The sequence below is a fragment of the Cydia pomonella genome, chromosome 6 (assembly GCF_033807575.1).
Source record: "Cydia pomonella isolate Wapato2018A chromosome 6, ilCydPomo1, whole genome shotgun sequence".
Lineage (NCBI taxonomy): Eukaryota > Metazoa > Arthropoda > Insecta > Lepidoptera > Tortricidae > Cydia > Cydia pomonella.
In genome coordinates, this window is record NC_084708.1 from 20,220,588 (window position 1) to 20,245,738 (window position 25,151).

The following is a 25,151-nucleotide window of genomic DNA, read 5'->3' on the forward strand; positions in this document are numbered from 1 at the left end:
TTATTTTTAGAATCGAATATTCATTCACCTTAATTCTTTTAAAATATTGACAAACTTCCAAAATCACTTCCACAGGGGGGCGATCACGAAACTCGGGTACCGGAAGGCTCATTACCGAGTTTTAACGTAATAACCTCCAAAGGTCTCGCGGGTGACATTCCATTGTGCGCATTAACGGAGTTGAAAAGTGCCTTTAAAATTTATAATGCACTTGTGCGATATTTAAGGCGCTAAGGTTTAATAGGCTAGTTTTTTTAGATGTTGGGTGACTAAGACCTTCGAAAAATAATACTATACCTACTAATAGAAACAAAGAAGTGAGATGCGTTATTTTAGATAGGTTAATTACTATAACCAACTGATTATAGTTACTATGCACTTAGAAAAAAAAAACTATCACCATTATATCTACCTTATACAGTGCGTATTTTTGATATAACCTCAAACTTAAACTAGACGTAGGTTTTAGTGCCATTAAACAATTCTGAAAGATTTATTTAGTTTAATCTTCACTACCAAAGAATAATTAATTTTTGAATTTTTTTCGAGCGGGAATGTATTTCGTACATCATGATCACTTGTGACAGTTGTGACGTCACGTCATTAATGAGACGTTTTGAGTTAAAACAAAGTAGTGATACATTGCTTGCTGAATTATTTTGTATGAAAAAATAAAATTCGTCCATTTTTTATAAAACCTATGAAAGTGTATTAATTACAGCCTAAACTAACTGCCCTTTCATTAAGAGTTCGTATCAAAAATACACGCTGTATACTACATATAGGTAGTCGTATTCTTGAGGTTCATGGCCTTTTGTTGCGAGTGAGTTTAATTTTGAGGGCTTTGTTTTAGTTTATTTCGATTAATCACGTGCCGATTCTGTTAGTGACACCTAGTCTGAGTATTTCTAGTGTCAATTCAATTCCATAATTATCTTGAGATTTTTATTGGTTGATTTTTTTTTTGACAACCTGTAGAGATTCTCGGGGACATAAAACCCGTATAAGCAACATTGAATAATTAAGTAGGAACCTGCGGAACGCACACGCACACGCGCACGCGCAAGCACACACATACACACACACACACACACACACATACACACACACACACACACCACATTAAACTAATAGATAGGTAGAATTAGGAGACGCGGGGCTTCGTCTTCTCAGGGAACGAGACAAAGATTTTCACGTTTCACGATTTGCCTAGGAATTTCACAATCTACCTGATATTACTATCAGCATATACCTACAGTAGCAAATTGTTCTTAGATAAGTTTCCACATGCCACATGGCATCATCATATTTTTGACTGGATTTTAATTTTTTAAATTTAGAGTTAGCTAAGCGGGTTAGACGCGGCTCCTACGGGATAGCGTGAGTGATCTTTTGTCGTATAAACACAAAGGCAACCTCGTTGGCTTTGACCGCGTAGGTAATTTAAAGTTTTTTCGTATATTTTGTGACGCTAACTTTATAAAACTAAGCAAAACAGTGTTTTTGTGATTTTTAAAATTTAGTTGTGGCAGAAAAGGAAAAATACTATTATCTTTCGGATTCAATTCCGGACTAGGTTTCCATTCAAAAATAAACCTAGTCTTATTACGAGAAGAGATGATCTACCTAATTGTTTGATTATATTTAATATTACCTTTCTTTATGATAACATTTGTTCTTTAGTCTAGTTAATCTATTTCTGTAATAGAAACAACCAGTTGACCAGATTATTTCAGTTTTCTCCCAAAGTTTTCCTTTAACGCATTTACTGATAACGTTTTTGTAGCCGATTCTAGCACGACGAACAAAGCACCCGCCGAACGGGTTCCCGGCACTCAATGGGTTAACGAAGAGCAACGAATAAATATCAAATAATATACCGTACGTCAGAGGCGAGCAACTCATTATAAGGGCTCATTTAGAGGATGTGAGAACTCGCTTGCGAATTTCATTACATTGCGGTATTTGGTCAGCTGAGTTGGATGTAACCTCAATAGTCTGCAATGAAACAATAATCGCATACGAGTTCGCGCGCCGTCTAAATGAGCCCTTAGGAGCCGGAATCCAAACCAGTGAAGCGACACTACTACTTTCGGGCTTTTTCGGTTCCGTTCGGCTTCTGTCCAAACTTATGATCTCCGGTAGCCGTCAACACTGTTGAGAAAGGGCTAATGCAAAATTGTAGTTTTTTTTTTTTATTTACCTAGGGAAAATGCCATTGAAAATTCACACGGAAAGTAGAATATTTGATTGGGGTTGCCGTGAGGCAAATATGTATGCATTATTTTATGGTTATTTTTCTATCTATGTATATTTGTATCAATGTGTATTCAAAACGTGCATTTCATTAATTTCAGTGATTGTGCACTTTTGTTTGTGTTTGTCATTCATTCATCGTTACTTCTGTTGTACTCATTTCCTCAAAGGTTAACTGGAAGAGATCCCATACAGAGATAAGTTCGCCTTTGTTGTATTAATTTACTCTGTAACTGTGTTTTTCGTGTTTTTATTTCTATGTACAATAAAGTATACATACGTACTATTTGCAAGGGCAGACTCTAACTAAAACTTAAAAGGTTAAAGTTGGCTTGGTCGAAAATATCACAAAAACATGTATAATTTTCACTTTTTTCAGTATAGTGATATAGCCAAGGGATCTAAAATAGATTAAAGGTAAAAACCCGCGCGGTGACCATATCTTCCGTGGCAAGTTTCGGGCGGCGTGCCATATATTTTATTTCCTTCTAATTTCCTGATTAATGCGGATTTGTAATCCTTTTTGCAAAGACATAAGGTCCACCCAAGATCAGTTAAGTATACCTATTGTTGTTATTACTACGAGGTCTACGAGTAACTAACTGTACTCAGACACCCACTTTGTCAGTAGAAAAAAATGCAAAATTCAAATTTCAATGGGAAGTTAATTCTTCGCGCCTACATTTTTTAAATATGCCACCTTTTCCTAGTGAGAAACCTGGTGTGCTCAGTATACAAGTATTTTTAGACCACTGAATAGTTTTGAGGATTTGTTCGCAGACATTTTCGGGAATTTACGCGAAATCATTATTCACGTGTGAACAGGACTCGTTTGCGGCAAAGTTGGACCATTAACCCTTCCTAAAGTTCGGCTTGCTTCATTTTGGGCCCAATTAGGTTAAGTCTCGAATGAGTCAACAGCTTTGGTGAGTGTATTTAAATACAGGTTATGTATTACGTTACGTATACTATGTTGAGTGGTAAAATTTACACTTACTACGTTATTGGTATTTCATTGCTTTAAAAAGTAAAATTAGAATAGAATAGAATAGAAAAACGTTTATTGCAAAACCATCTACAAAAGTTAGAAAACAAAAAAAAAAGTAAGAAAGAAGATCTAATACACTAAACAGTTATAACTACTTGTAACTTATACTAACATGCAATAGTTACAGTGATGATGCTGCAATAGAGGCTATGGACACCACTCAGCATATGCTCTAACATATATATGCTACAGCGCTGGTCTTCCGTGGAGCCCAGGAATTACAATGTAAAAACCTTATGTGGTGGGTCACAAAACACTTTGTTTGATTGTACATAGAATAGAATAGAAATATAATAGAATAGAAATAATTTATTTGGTGTAAAATGAAACTTAACTTCGCAAATACGACCATGTTTCTTTTTATCGCCGTCAGCTAAATTGGCTCTCCATCCGTCGTCGTAGGTCCCTTAGAATCCTGAGTATTTTATTCTCCATTTTGTTCGAGCCTTCCTCCCCTGGTTATCTTAAACGTAAATTCACTTTCATCACCCCCCGTCCAGGATGTGAACTCCGTTCCTCCCGTTCTCTCAAACTCTCGATTCCTTCTCACCGTACTGGTTTTATGTCTAACTCTTTCGCCGTTGAGGCAATCCGTCTCTGGAATTCCCTCCCTCTCTTTATTCGACAAGCCCCAAGCAAACCCGTTTTCAAACGACTACTTCGCAAGCATCTTCTGTCAGAAAAACTTAAATAAGGTTCACCATCATGTATATGTACATAATTATATGTATTAGTCTATCTTTTATACATTATATAAGTAGTAGTATTTAACTATTTATATATTTTTAATATTATTTGACTTCACGTTTAATTTTTTCCTTATTATTTGTTATTATTTTTTCCTGCACCAACATACACAAATGTCTCTGTTTGACCCAATGGTTGACTGGTAGAGAATGCCTTTTGGCATTAAGTCCGCCATTTGTACATTTTTCTTTATGTGTGCAATAAAGTTTAAATAAATAAATAAATAAACTTATAATACATCTTATTCTAAAACAATTTTACACCAAAATGGATGCCACTCATCATATGCCGATGACTAAGATCCTTAGCCATGGCTCTGGTTTTCAGGGAAATAAAAGAGAAAAACAAAACAGAAAAACACAATAATACATGTGTCAATCAATTGATTTTACAGTCCTGGAGAACGAGGATATATTATAATATATATTCTTTTCTTCTTCTTTTCTTTTCTATAATAGAATTACAAGAAGGACTACTGTAACGAGACAGATGTCCTCAGCCATCGTTAATTAGAGACATAGGGACATATAATTGTATATAGGAATACTTTTGTTAATACTGAGCTGGATAGGAAATCAAATATCACAAAGGGTTCATTGACATTATTAATTAAAGAATTTAATGTTTGAATCTATGCGGGATAGTATTAAATAGGCTGGGATTGCAGAGAATTGCATAGGAAGACTAGTCTCTTCACATAAGGTTGAAACATAATCATGTAAAACGAAGTTATGTATGTAACTTTTGCATAGATGATTTCTGAACAATTGGAAACTTAATTATGTTAATTACTATAAAACTAGAGAATCATATTATGTATTTACCCTGAAAATTGTGTTAAGTATGAAACTGAAACTCCAAATAAATAATATTATAAGCTAAATTGTACATAGGAAAATATTTGACAGAATGTAAGCATTTAAACCCTAAAATTGTAGCCTGAATTTCACTAAGAAATCAAGGTGTTTTAAAGAGATAAAAGAAGAATATTCCAGTTGATTTATATAGAATATTATATGTAAAGTCAGACAATTATTTAAGAAAGTTATCTCCTACTCTTACTAGTAAGAGATAAACAAGAAAAGTTTCAAATGATAAAAATTATAGGAAATTGAGGGATTCTAAGCTAAGTGATGCTGTATAAAATTAGGACACATGTTTTAAGAGATAATTCTAGCTATAATTAATAAAGGAAATAGTAGGACATACAGGAAAACATGTAAATAATAAATTAGGTTATTATTTGTTCATGTAAAATTCAAATGTTAAAAATTATGGAAAATTGGGGTTTTAGAAGTTAAATGAAGCTGTAGAAAATTAGGATATATGGTTAAAAGATAATTTCAGTCATAATTAATAGTGGAAATAACAGGAAATTCGAGAAAACATGATAAATATTATTCTAGGTTATTTTCTTCATAACATCAAAAATACGCAATTTCAAAGAAGGAAGTTTATTAAAAATTGTTAGTAAATAATAAATATATCTGATTTAGTATTAAATTTCATTAAAAATCAAGTATTTTACTTAAAAATTAGAAAAAAACAAATCCCATAGGAAAAATTCCGAATAAATGAGTTATTTAAAAATGAATCTTAAGTTCATACACAGTAAGTTCAAATTCGCTTGCACTCTGGAGCCAAAATGTCGTCGATGAAAAGTTAGAAGAGTACAGAAGATACTTTGGGCGACAAACGCAACGAAGAGAGCGATTGAGACGATCAGGACGAAATGAACGTTGTAATACTAAAATTTAGAGGGTATAAATAGGAAGAGCCAAGCTAGTGGGAGGCATTCAGTCTCCAGCAGCGGGAAAGAGAAGACCTCCAATAGAAGAAGGAAAACCAGCGGAGCCGAAGACGGAAGATCTACACAGGACCGGAGCAGCCAGCGGAGCCCTACGGAGGAACGGAGCCCTACGGAGGAGCGGAGCCCGAAAGGCAGTCTCCGAAGACAGAAGCTCTACGGAGGACCGAAGCAGTCAGCAGAGCTCCGTGTGCTGTCGGCAGAGTACCTGGCTGTACTTCACAGGTTGTAGTCCTCGAGAGTCCGGTGAGTGATTATGTTTTCACTTAGACTGAGTATATTAATATTTCAACCTTCGTGTGTAACTTAGAATTTTAGAGGCAAATCTAAATAATTTACAGTTATTTAAGTTTCATTCAATGTTTAGACTGATTTGTTTGAGAGTGGTCTTGAATAATGTACGAAATTATATAGAGAAGGATAATATGTTGGCTATGCGAATTATTTGTAGCTCTATTCTTAGGGAGACATTTATTTAAATTAATGTGTGTGCTTATATTCTGTTAATCTGAATATTTGTTGATGAATTTACAAATAATGAAGTATCTCTAAGCTTTGCCATAGCAGAATTATATGTTATATTGGAAACAACTGAAAAATATATCTAGATCTAATATATGATCTCACTTTGGATAAAATATATCTAAGAGAATGAACATGGTTGGAAAAGAGCTTTGCCAAATTGAATAAGGTATCTGGAATGAAAAACTATTCTAAGATTCAATTCAGAATTCAAACTTATAGTGTACATCAGGTAAGCAAAGCATTCCTGAAAGTTTATGGATGTAATAAAACCTCATCTATACTCTTGAGTACTATGCTATAACAAGTGAATCTGGAGTTTGAATTGAATCAGGGTTTATCTATTATGTATTTATATTTTGGCTTTTTCCTAATTTGTTTGTTTAGAGAGGTCTATGTAATGAGGATAGTAGTTTTGAAATGGCAAGTAAATTTAAACGGTTATTAATAAGATTCATAAGGTTATAACATAGAAATGTTTGAGGAAACTACCGGATCCAATGTGTTTTCAGGGTGTAGATTCAAAGCTTTTCTCCTATCATCTACAGAAGCACTCTACTAAGAAACTGTAGAATTATATTAATTATTTTTAGATAGTAAGCATGAGTGTTAGATAACTAGCTTCAACTAGAGTCATAGTATTAGAAATCTCTCTCGTTGTGTCGCGTTGTTAGGCATCTGATAGGTTTCTTGTGGTTTTCTTCCTATCAGTATGTAAGTTTCGAAGCCACAGTAGACTCCTTCACTTAGTTAGTTGACAGGCAGGTAATGTTAGGGACTAAAACCAATCAAACTTGATAAAATAATACTCTTCAACTCTTAAATATGACTAAAATAAGTATAAAATCATCTTCTGATAAATAAATGCTTTAAAACCTTATACTGTTGTTTGCTTTAGCGACTATCCCTACTTTCCTAAAGAACTTGGTTTTATTAATGGACACAACTTAGGGATCCTAACGATACCACTACGATCTACACCTGGCCATAGTTATAAGTAAGACTGCAAAGCAAGGAACTAACGACTCATTGGGAGTAAGTAATAGATGGTAAGTTTTTAGGTTATCTTTATTGGTGTTTTATACTTTTATATTAGGATTACTATCAGAAATTAGCTAAAGGGGTAAGTGAAGGGGTGGGTTTTCTACAGTTTGGTTTGCGTGACCAGGATTTAACTTTTATTCAAAGTTAGATTTTATATCGAGTCAGAAGTTCCAAGCTTTGTGGTCAGTTTGTTGTTTTGTGAAAGTTGGAGGAAAGTGGGAACGGTTGCTGAAGTGAATGGGAAAGGGGGATAATTGATATCTACTACATATTTCCTTACTGATATTTTGAAACATAAGTTACACAATCTTGGTTTTTCACTTTACATTACACAACACCATACCTATCCACATTTCAAATCACTGCATTCCTTTGTTTTGTTATTTTATACGCGCGATTTGAACATAATAACATGGTTGAATAGTTTATTTATTACAAAAAGTTCATGTAAACTTAGTTATCGCAAGCCGGGCATTTTGACAACTACGTCAAGGTTACTCTCTTGTTTGAACGTTCGGTTGACATGGACATATATATTGTTTTGTAAAGACGGGCCTTACGATCATTACCAATTGGGCCAATACATTGGGTGTCAAGATCGCATTTAGTAACACCCCTGTGTTCAGTTGTATGGCGAATTACACAGTGGAATGACATCACGTGACGCCTTTTCCAATTTCTTTTAAATGCTTAATTGTCTTGAAATTATGTAGGAATCATTACGGGAAAATCGAATACACTCGCGAGTTTTCATATCATCGGATTCATCGGTAAATCATTTCAGATTTCATTAATTTCTTGTTTAAGATTGGTTTTAAGCGATCATTTTGTTTCATTATGACGGTTGATTGACTTTGCTTGGTGCTCTTTAGGCTGGTTTATTGCTTCACTTTATAATAGTCCCTTTCTAAATGCTGATATTTAAGTAGTTAAAATTATGCTTCTTTGGTTACGAAGAGTTTTGTTTGTAATTTAAAACAGAGATGTATTTATCTAGCACATCTTAATATAATTAATATCACACACACACACACACATATCTTAATATGAATTTATCTAGCACATCTTAATATGTTTTTGACTCCCACATATTCATACTTAATATTCTTAAGTGAAATTATTGATCTAGCACGGCAAAATCTATTATAACGACATTTATATCAATAGAAATAGTAGCATGGCTTGTTTAGCTGCGGCAATAATGGTAACATTTATTTGTCACTTCGACGTCGCTTTAAAGAAAGAGAGGGCCTAAGGCCTCCCTCAAGCTATTAACCTAGACTTATATACTAGGGCGGGAGTGCGGTCTACTTTAGCGTGTGTCTTTGACCATCTGACACTTTACAACAGTGATTAGATAGGTCGGAATTGTATGCATGAGCTTATCTTTACTTTAAATCATTGACTATAAAGTTTCAAATATTTCTTGCAACATTTGGAAATATTAACTTTCTATTAATCTTAGATAACAAAAAGGAAATTATTACCCTGTCTTTAAAGCGTTATTCATTTATTTAAGTACAAACATTGTATACGTCTTATTAAAGGGACTCACTGATTACCAGTTCGACTGATGATTGCATTTTCTTTAGAAGCCGTTCTTTCGCAATTCGTTTTGTAATTTTAACTCTAGTATTTTTCGGGATTATTTTGCGAGATTTGACATTATTAAGTTATGAATTGTAAGGATATGACATCAGTCAGCGTGCCCTTCCTGTTTGAAGGATACTATAGCGTGGTAGAAAATGGGTATTTGCTCTAAATTATACTATACCTAAACTTTGTTTTAGAATCATTCTATTGATAGGGCCATCGTGTGGAAACCTGTTTAGTAATTTTTGGGTTTATCATTAACTTACACTTGGACAGATGGGGATGTCTTTGGAGACTGTTTCATAATGGGTGCCTAATGGTAAATCTGTAAGCTAGGCTCGAGTCTTATATTTTAAGGGCAGTTAGTAATAAATTGTTATCGTAGATATCTAATTTGCTATGTTGCTATTTATAGATCAGTTATTTAGAAAGCTAGTTATCTAGTCTAAATATTGGAAAAAAATAGTATTTAGTTTGATTGCGGTTAATCTATTTGTAAAGGTAAAAGGTCAAGGCTAGCACACAGATGGGGTTGAAATAAAGCGGAATATTTCCTTTATTAATGACCAAGTAACACATTCCTGTCACATATTACATGTATATTACACATGGAGTCAAATGCATAGCATAATTAGTGAAATTTTCTTAAACAGCTTGTAGTATGATGATTTGTTGTGGTATCGGACAGCAGACCTCAGGTTGATTAGACTAGAGAACAGGAGAGATTGCAGACTTTCTGAAATCAGAAAAATAAATAAAATCAATATCTATTGCTTGGGTTAAATGGTTTCAACATATCAATTTTGTTGTTTTTCTTGTATGTTTTAACATTTGTAAGTTTAAAATTTAGTTTAAGGTTAAAGTAAGGATTAGGGAATTTAAATTTGTAGATATATTACTAGAATACATTTATAGGGAGATGTAGTTAGCGATTTTCAGATGTTACTTGGCTGATAACACATAACTTAAGAGTAACTATGTAGGTACCATGTAGACCAAATTAGGTTAATCACTACATAAAATGTAAGGATGTCTGTATGCATGTATTAACAACTAGATTTAATATTAGAATCGAAATAACAATAACACTGATAGGGTATTCAGACATACAAACATACTTAATTCTCTATCTGTTAAATTTAAATTCATTTTTGTTTAAGTAAAATATGAAAGATACCTTTTTGCTTGACAACATAATACATGATGTTGGTCTCAGGACACTTCTAGGATGCAGGGTGTCTGCACGAACTTGCGCCATGCCATGCTATCTTCTGTGATCTTATGGGCACGTTTCATTTCAGTTTTACCTTTCCTAGTTTACTCAAGTTGAATCATCTTGACAAGTGTGTAGGACGCTCGGAGTTACGGCTTTCATTTGACATATTGGGATCATAAATAGTATTTGTTGCTAATTTCTCTTCTAGAAATACTGTAATCTATTTATCTTCATTTCCGTCGCGGCGACTACTCCGTCTTGTCACAGACTCTAGGTTAAAAGGCGTTTGTCTGCATGATTTTGTTCAGGAAACGTGTAGAACCAATCGCAGGGACATGTTGTCAGGAATCTGTAGTCATTTACTAAGTTTTTCAGTCAAATGAAGTGCAGACATTACAAGCAGTTAGTAGAAGGAAAGCCTGATGAATCATGTAAGTACATTTGTTTTTCTAACAGGTTTTGAAGGGGCAAGCGTGGCCATAATCTTCTGCGTCTTACTGTCAGTGTCACAATTTGCTTCATAATTGCAGGTTGATACATACTCTATGTATTTAAAGCTTAAAAACAGAGTCTAGAATCCCATAGCAACATGTAAGCGAAGACTTGAAGTACTAGGATCTTCAATCTCTATGTTTTTTAGTCACAAGATAGTGCTGGTTTTACAATGGATTCGAAATAGTAAAGCATAATAAGTCATGTGACTACATTTACAACTTTCAAGTAGGTTTGATGGAACAAGGGCAGCCTATATCTTCTTAGTCTTCTGTAGGTGTTTTTATTCACAATGGATTGGTGCATTTTTCCAGCCTGTAATCTTGTTACTCTGCATCAGCGATTTTGTAGTATTTTACCTCATTTGAAACTCGATTGGATACTAATGATGATTCATAAACTAAAGGTTGGCAGGCTCATTTTATTTGTTTTTCTATATAGATCAGCACCTTTGGGGGAGAGGCGTTGCTGTCTCAAAGTTGTTAATGTGTTGGGAGAGGATGTTGTCAGCTCATTGTTGTTAACACAAATCAGAATCTCAATGTTTTTGCCCAGATTAAATATTTCAGGATGCAGAGTTGAGTTGCAAACGAAGTGTTTGGAGCTGGTAACTTTTGCTGTTCTGAAATTTTACAGAGAAATAAATTATTAACATATAGTAGTTAGGTCATAATCAAAGAGTAAAGTATAAATTAAGCTTAGATTCTGTCTAATATAGTTAAGCCAGCTACCCAGGAACAGAGATTACATAGTAGATAGGCATTAGAGTTAATTTTTGTCATACTATAAATGCAATTGGACTTGTGTGTTTGGTTTGATACATTTTAGAACTAAAATCTGACATGAAAATGTTGTTTATTATTGTTACATGTTATTTAATTTCAAACAGAAATGTCAGAGTTTCACAGCTGACCCTTTATTATATAATATTTAACATTTTGGAATTTATTTGGTAAAAACAAGTCAAATAGTAAACATTTACCTGAATTAGTGGAGAAGTCATGGAAAGTAGTTAGACCAGGTGTAGAGTTTCTTTGAGTCAGGCTAAGTACACTCCGATAGGCTGAAAATTTGTAAGACATTTTTTTTGTTAAAGAATGGGTTTCAATGACAAAATAGTATAGTTGGGATTAACTTATGGAAGAGTGTATTACAGGTTGTAGTATGGCATTTTGGCAAATAAATGTAAATTTAAACTTGCTTAAGTAGATTTAGTTTACTTGTACTTAGGTTTATTTAGTTTATAAGTGAGGTTATGTTTACTTGATTCTTTGTTAATGGCTTAGGTTAATTAAAAAAAAACCAAATGTGACAAAGAGGTTAAAATGTAAAGGGCAGTCAGTGTTTCTTTCTTTTAAAATTCATTAAGGGATCACTTTTTAGCAAGAGGTTATTTCAAATTTTGTACTTACATGATAGTTTTCATTGATTTGACTTTGTCAATTCAAAAGGCGCGGCTTAGGCACAAATCATTCAAGTTCTCGCACTTATTGTTTCACTTTGGATGTATTGCTTTTATAACCTGAAAATCAAAACAAATTTATTAAATAAAGGTTATGAAAAAAAATAGTAGATGTTGTTCAGAACGAAATTGTCAGAAAGACTGGATAGAAATAAAATATTATACATAGCTTGTTCATTAAGGGGAACTCTTTTATGGGATTGAATTGCAAAAATACATTAATATGGTTTAGATAATGGTTTAAAACTGAAGAAAATACATACCATTTTCTGTTCCGTAATCATCTTAAACTTTTAGTCCGCTTTTACAATAATTTTCATGTATTTAGTTTTAAGTTCACGTCAAGGTCTTTTTGTAGGTTCTTGCAAACTTTATTTTAAATTCGGAACCAAGATCAAACACTCAGGACACTGTACATAGATTCATATTTACAATTAATCACACGGCTTTATAAAAGCAAAACGTTATTTAAAGTCTGAAATTCTTATTAAACTTACAAACTAAGATAACACATCAAACTATTATAGCCATTTCGAACTTTGTTTTGCATGTGTGCTGGTGGACGTAATTTTCTAGTGGTAAATCACCATGATGCATAATCAAAACGGGATTCAATAAACACGTCTCTTTTATTAGTTCTTAAAATGAAAGGGATACACTGAATTCAATACAATGTCAAATTGACGCTTTAATATGTACGCAATAGTGTAAGGAGCGGATCATAGATAACAACAAAATGGCGTTGAAGCGTTCGCGTTCTATTTCCTTATGTTGGTAGTGTCTTTTTGTATGAATATTTCTTAGATACGAGAAAATGACGGAGACGCATTTACACTTGTCATTAAGAGTCCTTATTCCTACAGACGAGCGTATTTTGTAAAATGCTTCCTTTTTCATTCAAGATTACGACGTAACTATTAGTATTTATTCAAGAACTGATAACGTACTTAAATAATCGTTTCCTAAACTAGGGGCTCCAACAGTTCAAATTTTCATTTTCTCTTTTAAACCTCTTTTTTAATGAGGTTTTTTGGGAGTCTTTTCCAAATTTTGCAGTGAGATGTGGCGTTTCGGTTCTCAATTTTGCTATAAACAAGAATCATTTGGTACATGAATGACTACAATTTGATTCAACATATCTCGTACGAGGGGCTGGAATGATTAACAATCGAAGATTCATTTGAAAAAACTGATAAAATACCTTCCGAGTTTTCTTCATTTTTTTGGCGAAAACAGGGTTTTATTATATTTTATTTCCGCAAATTGTACGCATATTTTGCTTTAAAAATAATATTAAAGCAAACTGTAACTTTATGTTAACCTATAAAAAAAAAATCGTAACTATGGGACCTACATTGCCGTAAATTTATATTTTTTTAAAACACGTATAAATCACGCAGCAGCGACGCCCCGCTCTCAGTCCGCGCGGAGCGCGCTTAGAGGACGGACCTGTGCTCGATTGTCAGGCATTCGTTGCGATCGTAATCAGCTACGGAGTTCCGAGAAGTGCTATATACTGCGATTAGAAAATCTTAATAAAAGTTCATTTTTTACAGTATGCCTAACAGACTCGCTTATTGATGGATTTTCAGTGTTACTTTTTTTTTAATACTAAGTCGGTGGCAAACAAGCATACGGCCCGCATATGTACGCCTGCAACTCCAGAGGAGTTACATGCGCGTTGCCGACCCTAACCCCCTCCCACCCCTCGTTGAGCTCTGGCAACCTTACTCACCAGCAGGAACACAACACTATGAGTAAGGTCTAGTGTTATTTGGCTGCGATTTTCTGAAAAACGCATTTTCACTTGAAATTACGTTAGGGTTTGCATTATTATTTTTGACCCGGATGAAGTCCAAGTTCTCATGATGGAGTCAGGAGTTGGTCACCAGAACTCCTAATCTACTAATTATAATCCCATCGTGTTTGGGCTCAAAAGATTTGCCCTGACGAACACCATCGATCTAGATGAGGTCCAGGGTCTCATGATGGAGTCAGGAGTTGGTCACTAGAACTCCTAATCTACTCATCATAACCTCATCGTGTTCGGGCTCAATAGATTTGCCCTGACGAGCATCATCAATCTAGATAAAGTCCAGGGTCTCATGATGGAGTCAGGAGTTGGTCACTAGAACTCCTAATCTACTCATTATAACTCCATCGTGTTTGGGCTCAACAGAGTTGCCCTGATGAGCACCTTCAATCTAGATGAGGTCCAGGGTCTCATGATGGAGTCAGGAGCTGGTCACCAGAACTCCTAATCTACTCATCATAACTCCATCGTGTTTGGGCTCAATAGATTTGCCCTGATGAACACCATCGATCTAGATGAGGCCCAGGGTCTCATGATGGAGTCAGGAGTTGGTCACCAGAACTCCTAAACTACTCATCATAACCTCATCGTGTTCGGGCTCAATAGATTTGCCCTGACGAGCATCATCAATCTAGATAAAGTCCAGGGTCTCATGATGGAGTCAGGAGTTGGTCACTAGAACTCCTAATCTACTCATTATAATTCCAACGTGTTTGGGCTCAAAAGATTTGCCCTGATGAGCACCATCGATCTAGATGAGGTCCAGGGTCTCATGATGGAGTCAGGAGTTGGTCACCAGAACTTCTACTCTACTCATCATAACTCCATCGTGTTTGGGCTCAATAGAGTTGCCCTGACGAGCACCTTCAATCTAGATGAGGTCCAGGGTCTCATGATGGAGTCAGGAGCTGGTCACCAGAACTCCTAATCTACTCATCATAACTCCATCGTGTTTGGGTTCAATAGAGTTGCCCTGACGAGCACCATCAATCTAGATGAGGTCCAGGGTCTCATGATGGAGTCAGGAGCTGGTTACCAGAACTCCTAATCTACTCATCATAACTCCATCGTGTTTGGGATCAATAGATTTGCCCTGATGAACACCATCGATCTAGATGAGGCCCAGGGTCTCATGATGGAGTCAGGAGTTGGTCACCAGAACTCCTAATGGACCTCATCTAGATCGATGGTGTTCGTCAGGGCAAATCTTTTGAGCCCAAGCACGATGGAATTATAATGAGTAGATTAGGAGTTCTGGTGACCAACTCCTGACTCCATCATAAGAACCTGGATGGACTTCATTCGGGTCAAAAATAATAATACAAACCCTAACGTGATTTCAAATAACACTGAAACTCTATAGCACTAATGTGCGCAAACGATTGGCATCTTGACTACGCAGCATGGGTGCGTAGCCACCATGCCAATCGATACGACAACGAAACACTATCTGTCTCTCTCTCGTACTAATATGCACAAACGATTGGCATCTTGGCTGGGCAGCATGGGTGCGTAGCCAACATGCCAAACGTTTACGATACGACAAGGAAACACTATCTGTCTCTCTATCGCACTAATATGCGCAATCGATTGGCTTCTTGGCTAGGTATCATGGGTGCGTAGCCAACATGCCAATCATTTACGATACGACAACGAAACACTACTCTCTCTCTATCGCACTAATATACGCAAACGATTGGTATTTTGGCTAGGCACTAAGCAAGTGTGTGGCCAACATGCCAATCGTTTACGATACGACAACGAAACACTATCTGTCTCTCTATCGCACTAATATACTTTATTTATACCTGCAGTCATTTAGTAACTTCTTCATTTTCCATTGGTGTGAAAGAGACAGAATAAAGAGCAAGGGTTATAGTACACTCTGTAGTCTGTACACTTAGTCACTTAGTAGTAGTGTACATTAAAAAAAAAACTACTGTGCATATACAATAAAATAAAGAGTGCCCATATGATATCATATGACACTAAAATTAATGTTGCTTGAAATTATATTGAAAACTATCAAGATTATTCTAGTCTGCATTGAAACGCGCGTCGCGTTGCCGGCGCTCGCGTACCGAGCGCCAACGCCATCTATCGAGCGTTATTTCGTGAAATCGGAGAACGCTCCAAGGATTAAGGGCTCTTAAGGGTTCTACAGATCTTGCGATTAATTGTGTGCGTTTTTAGTTAGTTGTGCTTCGAGTTTTTACGTGTGTTGTGATACATGAAGAATAAAAAGAAGAAAGATTCTGTAATGAACACAAAAGTATTTTCTTTTCTAGTAAAAATAATAATGATATAATGTATTGTGAAATGAAATTCGTAATAGACCGAGTTATTGCATTTAGAACTGAATTTTGACCACTGTCATGTTTATGTATGGAAAGAGAGAGATATAGAGGGAGAAAAGGAGGAACGTATTTAAGAAATTCATTGGAAACCATAATTTAATTTGACACAAAGATTGTAGAAGAATAAACATGGAACGAAGAAAACCTTATAATGATGATTAGCGAGTGTTCAAGATTTCATGGTGTGAAGTAAGTGTGAAAAGCAAGGTAGACGAGAAAAGCCCTGGATGCGGACGCAGTCAAATACATTGTTCTGACCAATTACGCACCACTGCCGCCAGAGACAGAAACAGATAGAGAAAGATCATAAGAGAGAAAGTGATGCAAAAGGCAGGCCATGACTCTCAATATTGGGAAATACGACACAGGGAGGAGAGGAGTGTAATATAAGTGCGATTTTGTATTTGTTTTTATCTCTTTCACGCGAATACCATTTTATGATTAATAGATAAGGATGAATTTTTGAAGTGTTTACCTCATCATTTTAAAAAGGTATAACACAAAAGTGTAGTGATAATGAATCGTTCGCGTATGCGTGTGTGTTAATGTTCATGTTGTGTAAAATATTATAAATAGTTAGTTGCCGTGTCTGGATATCGTACAGTCTGTGGAGACCTGATTTCAACCACAGAGAATAATTATTGTTAAGTTGGGTAGCCTTAAGCCTACCAATGAACGGAACGGGCCGAGTAGCCAACATGTAAGACGCTTACGCTTAGTAGTGATCATAGCGCAACTGTCACTGTCGCACTAATATGGAAGAGTGAAAGAGAGACACAAAGCGTTTGGTTTTCGAAGCGATTTAGCAATTGTCACCTTGGCTGTTTTATACTTTATGTTTATCTTGAAGGTCAAAATGGACAAAATGTAAAGAAAAAATAAATTATAACCTACAAAATTGATGGATAAGAAATATGATGATAATTTGTTTTTATTTATTATACGCATAGTTAAAGAAAGCAAAACGAAGAAACGTTCCACCATCAAGAGAAGAGGAAAGACTGAATAAATATCTCTCAGAGTTCTGTAAATAATCTAAATTACATGACAGCGTTATCGAAATAAAATTGATTGTGTAATCAATCCATCACTTCAAAGTAGTTACATGGGATCATCATACACGACAAGATGCCTCAAAGCATTTTACCAGCTTAGAAACAGGAGATAAGACAATTATATGATACAAGTGACCCAGCATGTGATTGAGAATTTTTGAAGAAAAGAATCATCATGTCATCATATGATATAATATAGATGATTTCTACATCTACTGCCATGCGAAAACCTACATCAGGGATCGTTACACTGTGTGCTCGTGCGTTGTTTCTCACATCAATTCTTGCGACTATGGCCGGATCGTCGAACCAGTTTGTGGAGGAATTTATCTTCAAGATTTACCGGTTCATGGTGATATAAGTGACTTATTAGCGGAAATTAGCCTAGAATCAAGGAGCAGTATAAACTAGAGAAAGGAAAGGAAATTCTGCAGTAAAGAGTGTACATCTTTTGGAGGAACCTCATCAATATCATACATAACATAACATTGATCAGTACTACTTCTGAATCACCTCTTCTAAGAAATGCCACAGTGATTGAACAAACGTTCACTGGACCAACGGCTCGAAAGGAAGCAGAGTTAACTTGGAGAGAAGAGAACAAGCTTCTGAATTGACAAATCTGAAGAAAGTAATACTATTTCAGCAAGTTAATAAAGGGAACAGTTATGTTTTAAGTTTAAGTGCAGAAGTGTCAATATAATGTTTATTTAATTTTTTTTAATACATTTATAAGTTAGTTTGTAAGAATAGATTTTAAATTATTTTCCCTCTTAAATTGATAGATAGTGTTGATAGTGTTTTAATAGTAAGGTCATTAGTGTTAGATTAAATAAATACAAAATAATTTATTAATGAAAGTTATATTCTGACCTATCATTAGCTTTCCTCCTCAAAAATTAAATATGCCTTTGGTATAGACCACTTCTATATTCCATCACGCATCTCTGCCTAGAGTCTGTCTGGTCTGGTGGGTAGTGAATCTGCCTATTTTGAAGTCATTGAATCTGGGTTCGAATCCTGGTAAGTGTATTTAATTGTGTGAAGAACAAGAAATCTGTCTTAGAACCATGGGTGTTTTCTATGCAACAGAGTGCATATGTATTTATATATGTAAGTATATATTAGCTCAGTATCCATGGTATCTGTATAGTTCGGTACGGGACCAGGCCAGGTTGAGTAAGATTATGCCCATAATATTTAATTTTTAAAGAAATTAATCGACGTTAAGTCTTGATGGGATGCCTTTGATAATAAGGGCAGTGCTAATATTAAAACGAGTCACTTATTTCGCAGCTACTGATATATCATATTTGGTTAAGTGGATCAAAGAATTGATTTTGAAGCAGAAGAAAGTGGGTTCGAAACCTACCTATGTCATTTGTGAGATGTTACTTAGTTTTCCAGTTATTTATGTAGTGTAGTGTATGTAGTGTGTGTGTTTTTTCTCTATATTTTAATTATTATATTTTTTGTAAAGACTAATGTAAATAAATAATTTTTATTTTAGGAATTTAAGCCTACTTTAGCTCGTTTCATTGTACATACCTTGAGCCTATATTTATCATATCCTAAGTACAACACTTCTATGTATGGAATATAGTATATAGTTCAATTTAAAAATACAAATAGATAAGAGGTTAATTTATGCCAATTGTTTCATTCAATAATTGTTCTACGAGATAAACCCTCTAAATAACGTCACAAATAAGATAACACGTCCGTAGTTCGTAAATTTGTATTTTTAGTGAAAGAATTAATAAAGTTTAACTGTCTGCAGTTGATAAACAAATTTCTACATATGGTATTGTATGCCGGCAATAAAATTTCAACTGCAAAATTAAGTTTGTTTCTCCTAAAACATTCATAAAACTTAATAGAATAAGTATCAAGAATCGGATTTTTCATGCTAATATTGTACGGAACCCTTGGTACATTAGACTGATATATACACTAATGATTATTTGGTAAAGTTTCTTGAGAATAGTTTAAATTGTGAAAGAAAATATTAAATCAAATGTGATTAATAAAGGCCTTCGATCGAAAATGTAAGCCACAGATGTATTGTTCAGATTTAGGGGATTAATGTTGTATTTATTATGAGTTACCAGGGAATGTTTAAAATCGTCTGATTACGACAACCGAGGATCTCCTAGCTGAAGGTAACTTTCAAGATAGCCACATCATTAGCAAGCAGAATAAACTTCGTGGATCAACACAAGTTGACGGGGGGCTGCTGAACGAGCGCAACGGACATTTCTGTCACCAGAACAAGAAACGTGAGTCATTTTAATTCATAATAATTTTAATTACATATCTATTTAGAAGACCATTAGAGTATTTATAATGAATATAATGTCTTTAATAATTTACAAAATTTTAAGTTACAATTTAACGCTAGTTTTCTCTGTACCCTCTCGAAAGTAGATAACGATGTTCTCCTTAAGATTTTACTTAGTGCTAAAATATTTTAATTCTTAAAAACACCACGAGATGTCACTATGCCTCCTAGGAACTAGCTAGCGATCTGCTACTGAAGATTTTACTTAAAGAAAATATATACATTTCTATCTTTTATTTATTAAAACCATCACGAGATGACACTGTATTTATCGCAGACTAATTAACGATATGATGAGTAGCATTATCCTTAAGGTAAATAAATTTATTTTTAGTTTCAGTATTTTTTCTATTCAATAATAGATGGTGCTGCAGACTGAGACACGAAACAATTTTAAGATATTAAGTATTTTGTATAGTATTAAGATTATTATTGTGTTACTTCGTCTAGTTAACACTGGATGGTACTGTATGAGCTTTAAACTAGATAATGGAATGTAGATAGAAGTTTTATATATTGTTAAGAGAATTTCTAATAGTTTTATGTTTATTCGACAATAGATGGCACTAGTTTACTGTAAGTTAGGAAACTTAATTGAAACAAATTTTAATTTGTCTAGTTGGTAATAGACGTTGTAACTGTAAAAAGTTTGCAAAAAAAAAAAAAAAAAATTGATTTTAGTTTTTTTAAGCAATTGTATGCAAGATTTATTATACCTGTGATATGTGATTTTCGGAGAAGAAAATTCCTTTAAATTTTTGCCATAGTGGGTGCGGTGAACAGGCCAGGGAACTCGTGTAAACATTTACTTTTAAAATTCCTAATTTGAGCGAGTTTTCGGACGTGGTAGCTGCATTCATGATAGGCAAAATAGTATTTTGATATATGGTTTTGTTATATTATAATGTTGGAGTTTGCACAATATTCATATTTATGGGGTACTTGTATAAACAGAAAAAAGTTGTTCACAGTTTTTTTATTATTTCCGAAAGTTAAAAGTTAATTAAATATTCATGCGTTTAGGAAATTTAATTTATTTTGACCATGTTTATAATGATTTTGTGTTTTTAAACGAAATAATGAGATAAGCAATGATAGTGTAGGTAGGCAAATGTTAGGGAAATATACTAACTTGATAGTGTAGGTAGGCAAATGTTAGGGAAATATACTAACTTGATAGTGTAGGTAGGCAAATGTTAGGGAAATATACTAACTTGACAGTGTAGGCAAATGTTAGGGAAATATACTAACTTGATAGTGTAGGTAGGCAAATGTTAGGGAAATATACTAACTTGACAGTGTAGGTAGGCAAATGTTAGGGTAATATACTATTATGGTGTTTAATGAATGATTTCTGTGTAGGAGAGTTATTTTTGTTTAATGATACAAAATCTGGAATATGGTCATCAAAGTTATGGATATTTCGAATGATTGAGCTTAGGGACGGGAAGGAAGGGGTCGTAAAGGGATATCAACGATCATTGTCAAGGAAAAGTTGGTGTTAGGATAGAAGATACCAGTTTTAGGAGTATTTCTTTGACAATGAGACACTCAACACGCGGTGATGATTAAAAATCCACACATCCTGTATTCGGATGTGGGAGAATCAATGAAGAATATTTTGATCTTTCAAGTATTTAGTAATTGATTTGCCTACATTTGAGTGGGGACATTACGCCATAAAAGGTGATACTAGTTGATTTGATGAGAATTGCGGACTGGTTGTTGGTTCATGGGAATATTATTGTGGGAGGTTATATATCATAAAAGGAATGATCATTTTTGGAGAAGACTACCTTGTCTCATCGTTAGTCCGGACAATGTGGATGCGATATTTGTATGTCAAAAAAAATTGGCTTAAGGATATCAAACGAGTGGGCAGAGTAAGTTTCTATTAGAGATTACGAGAATTCACACTTTCGTACTTCATCTGAGAGTGGACATTCTGGCTTCCTTATAATCTTGCCTCATGAAACTAATTAAACCTTAAAGACTGGGATTCCTCTTCATAATTAGCTGGTTATTACTGAGTAATGGTCATTTTACATATCACACTTATAATTTTACTCTTTTTGATGCTGCTGTCAACTTTTTGATTGGTGGTTATTCAGATAGGGTGAAATCACACTTGGTGGGTGAAATATCGATAACTTTATCATTTTGGGGTGCGTGATGTTTTCTGTTTGAAGTACTAATATCCTTCGCGCGTCAAACATCACGAAGGGCAGACTGTAACGAGACAGATGTCCTCAGCCATCGTTAATTAGAGACATAGGGACATATAATTGTATATAGGAATACTTTTGTTAATACTGAGCTGGATAGGAAATCAAATATCACAAAGGGTTCATTGACATTATTAATTAAAGAATTTAATGTTTGAATCTATGCGGGATAGTATTAAATAGGCTGGGATTGCAGAGAATTTCATAGGAAGACTAGTCTCTTCACATAAGGTTGAAACATAATCATGTAAAACGAAGTTATGTATGTAACTTTTGCATAGATGATTTCTGAACAATTGGAAACTTAATTATGTTAATTACTATAAAACTAGAGAATCATATTATGTATTTACCCTGAAAATTGTGTTAAGTATGAAACTGAAACTCCAAATAAATAATATTATAAGCTAAATTGTACATAGGAAAATATTTGACAGAATGTAAGCATTTAAACCCTAAAATTGTAGCCTGAATTTCACTAAGAAATCAAGGTGTTTTAAAGAGATAAAAGAAGAATATTCCAGTTGATTTATATAGAATATTATATGTAAAGTCAGACAATTATTTAAGAAAGTTATCTCCTACTCTTACTAGTAAGAGATAAACAAGAAAAGTTTCAAATGATAAAAATTATAGGAAATTGAGGGATTCTAAGCTAAGTGATGCTGTATAAAATTAGGACACATGTTTTAAGAGATAATTCTAGCTATAATTAATAAAGGAAATAGTAGGACATACAGGAAAACATGTAAATAATAAATTAGGTTATTATTTGTTCATGTAAAATTCAAATGTTAAAAATTATGGAAAATTGGGGTTTTAGAAGTTAAATGAAGCTGTAGAAAATTAGGATATATGGTTAAAAGATAATTTCAGTCATAATTAATAGTGGAAATAACAGGAAATTCGAGAAAACATGATAAATATTATTCTAGGTTATTTTCTTCATAACATCAAAAATACGCAATTTCAAAGAAGGAAGTTTATTAAAAATTGTTAGTAAATAATAAATATATCTGATTTAGTATTAAATTTCATTAAAAATCAAGTATTTTACTTAAAAATTAGAAAAAAACAAATCCCATAGGAAAAATTCCGAATAAATGAGTTATTTAAAAATGAATCTTAAGTTCATACACAGTAAGTTCAAATTCGCTTGCACTCTGGAGCCAAAATGTCGTCGATGAAAAGTTAGAAGAGTACAGAAGATACTTTGGGCGACAAACGCAACGAAGAGAGCGATTGAGACGATCAGGACGAAATGAACGTTGTAATACTAAAATTTAGAGGGTATAAATAGGAAGAGCCAAGCTAGTGGGAGGCATTCAGTCTCCAGCAGCGGGAAAGAGAAGACCTCCAATAGAAGAAGGAAAACCAGCGGAGCCGAAGACGGAAGATCTACACAGGACCGGAGCAGCCAGCGGAGCCCTACGGAGGAACGGAGCCCTACGGAGGAGCGGAGCCCGAAAGGCAGTCTCCGAAGACAGAAGCTCTACGGAGGACCGAAGCAGTCAGCAGAGCTCCGTGTGCTGTCGGCAGAGTACCTGGCTGTACTTCACAGGTTGTAGTCCTCGAGAGTCCGGTGAGTGATTATGTTTTCACTTAGACTGAGTATATTAATATTTCAACCTTCGAGTGTAACTTAGAATTTTAGAGGCAAATCTAAATAATTTACAGTTATTTAAGTTTCATTCAATGTTTAGACTGATTTGTTTGAGAGTGGTCTTGAATAATGTACGAAATTATATAGAGAAGGATAATATGTTGGCTATGCGAATTATTTGTAGCTCTATTCTTAGGGAGACATTTATTTAAATTAATGTGTGTGCTTATATTCTGTTAATCTGAATATTTGTTGATGAATTTACAAATAATGAAGTATCTCTAAGCTTTGCCATAGCAGAATTATATGTTATATTGGAAACAACTGAAAAATATATCTAGATCTAATATATGATCTCACTTTGGATAAAATATATCTAAGAGAATGAACATGGTTGGAAAAGAGCCTTGCCAAATTGAATAAGGTATCTGGAATGAAAAACTATTCTAAGATTCAATTCAGAATTCAAACTTATAGTGTACATCAGGTAAGCAAAGCATTCCTGAAAGTTTATGGATGTAATAAAACCTCATCTATACTCTTGAGTACTATGCTATAACAAGTGAATCTGGAGTTTGAATTGAATCAGGGTTTATCTATTATGTATTTATATTTTGGCTTTTTCCTAATTTGTTTGTTTAGAGAGGTCTATGTAATGAGGATAGTAGTTTTGAAATGGCAAGTAAATTTAAACGGTTATTAATAAGATTCATAAGGTTATAACATAGAAATGTTTGAGGAAACTACCGGATCCAATGTGTTTTCAGGGTGTAGATTCAAAGCTTTTCTCCTATCATCTACAGAAGCACTCTACTAAGAAACTGTAGAATTATATTAATTATTTTTAGATAGTAAGCATGAGTGTTAGATAACTAGCTTCAACTAGAGTCATAGTATTAGAAATCTCTCTCGTTGTGTCGCGTTGTTAGGCATCTGATAGGTTTCTTGTGGTTTTCTTCCTATCAGTATGTAAGTTTCGAAGCCACAGTAGACTCCTTCACTTAGTTAGTTGACAGGCAGGTAATGTTAGGGACTAAAACCAATCAAACTTGATAAAATAATACTCTTCAACTCTTAAATATGACTAAAATAAGTATAAAATCATCTTCTGATAAATAAATGCTTTAAAACCTTATACTGTTGTTTGCTTTAGCGACTATCCCTACTTTCCTAAAGAACTTGGTTTTATTAATGGACACAACTTGGGGATCCTAACGATACCACTACGATCTACACCTGGCCATAGTTATAAGTAAGACTGCAAAGCAAGGAACTAACGACTCATTGGGAGTAAGTAATAGATGGTAAGTTTTTAGGTTATCTTTATTGGTGTTTTATACTTTTATATTAGGATTACTATCAGAAATTAGCTAAAGGGGTAAGTGAAGGGGTGGGTTTTCTACACTACATTACGAAGCAATCCGTAGAAGTTACAGTTTTAAAGCTTTTTGTGCGGAGTAAAGTTGATGACAAAAATAGTTATGTGTTTTAACACGTGCAAAAAAGGTTGGCAACCTGTGCAAAAAAGTCGGTAATCCTAATCCCGCTAGATTAGCGGATTGATAGGCAG

At 34.3% G+C, this 25,151-nt stretch overlaps 2 long non-coding RNA genes across 2 annotated transcripts; both read right to left on the reverse strand.

Annotated features, from left to right (window-relative positions):
• Positions 1 to 9,327: 9,327 nt before the first annotated feature.
• On the reverse strand, positions 9,328 to 10,476 carry LOC133518655 (uncharacterized). The gene is made up of 2 exons (XR_009799505.1): positions 10,195 to 10,476; positions 9,328 to 9,753 (listed from the first exon to the last, which is right to left on the reverse strand). It is a non-coding gene; the product is annotated as an uncharacterized LOC133518655 (long non-coding RNA).
• A 65-nt stretch (positions 10,477 to 10,541) lies between these two features.
• LOC133519252 (uncharacterized) lies at positions 10,542 to 12,704 on the reverse strand. Its single transcript, XR_009799609.1, has 4 exons — positions 12,451 to 12,704; positions 12,138 to 12,247; positions 11,708 to 11,788; positions 10,542 to 11,347 (listed from the first exon to the last, which is right to left on the reverse strand). It is a non-coding gene; the product is annotated as an uncharacterized LOC133519252 (long non-coding RNA).
• Positions 12,705 to 25,151: the final 12,447 nt, after the last annotated feature.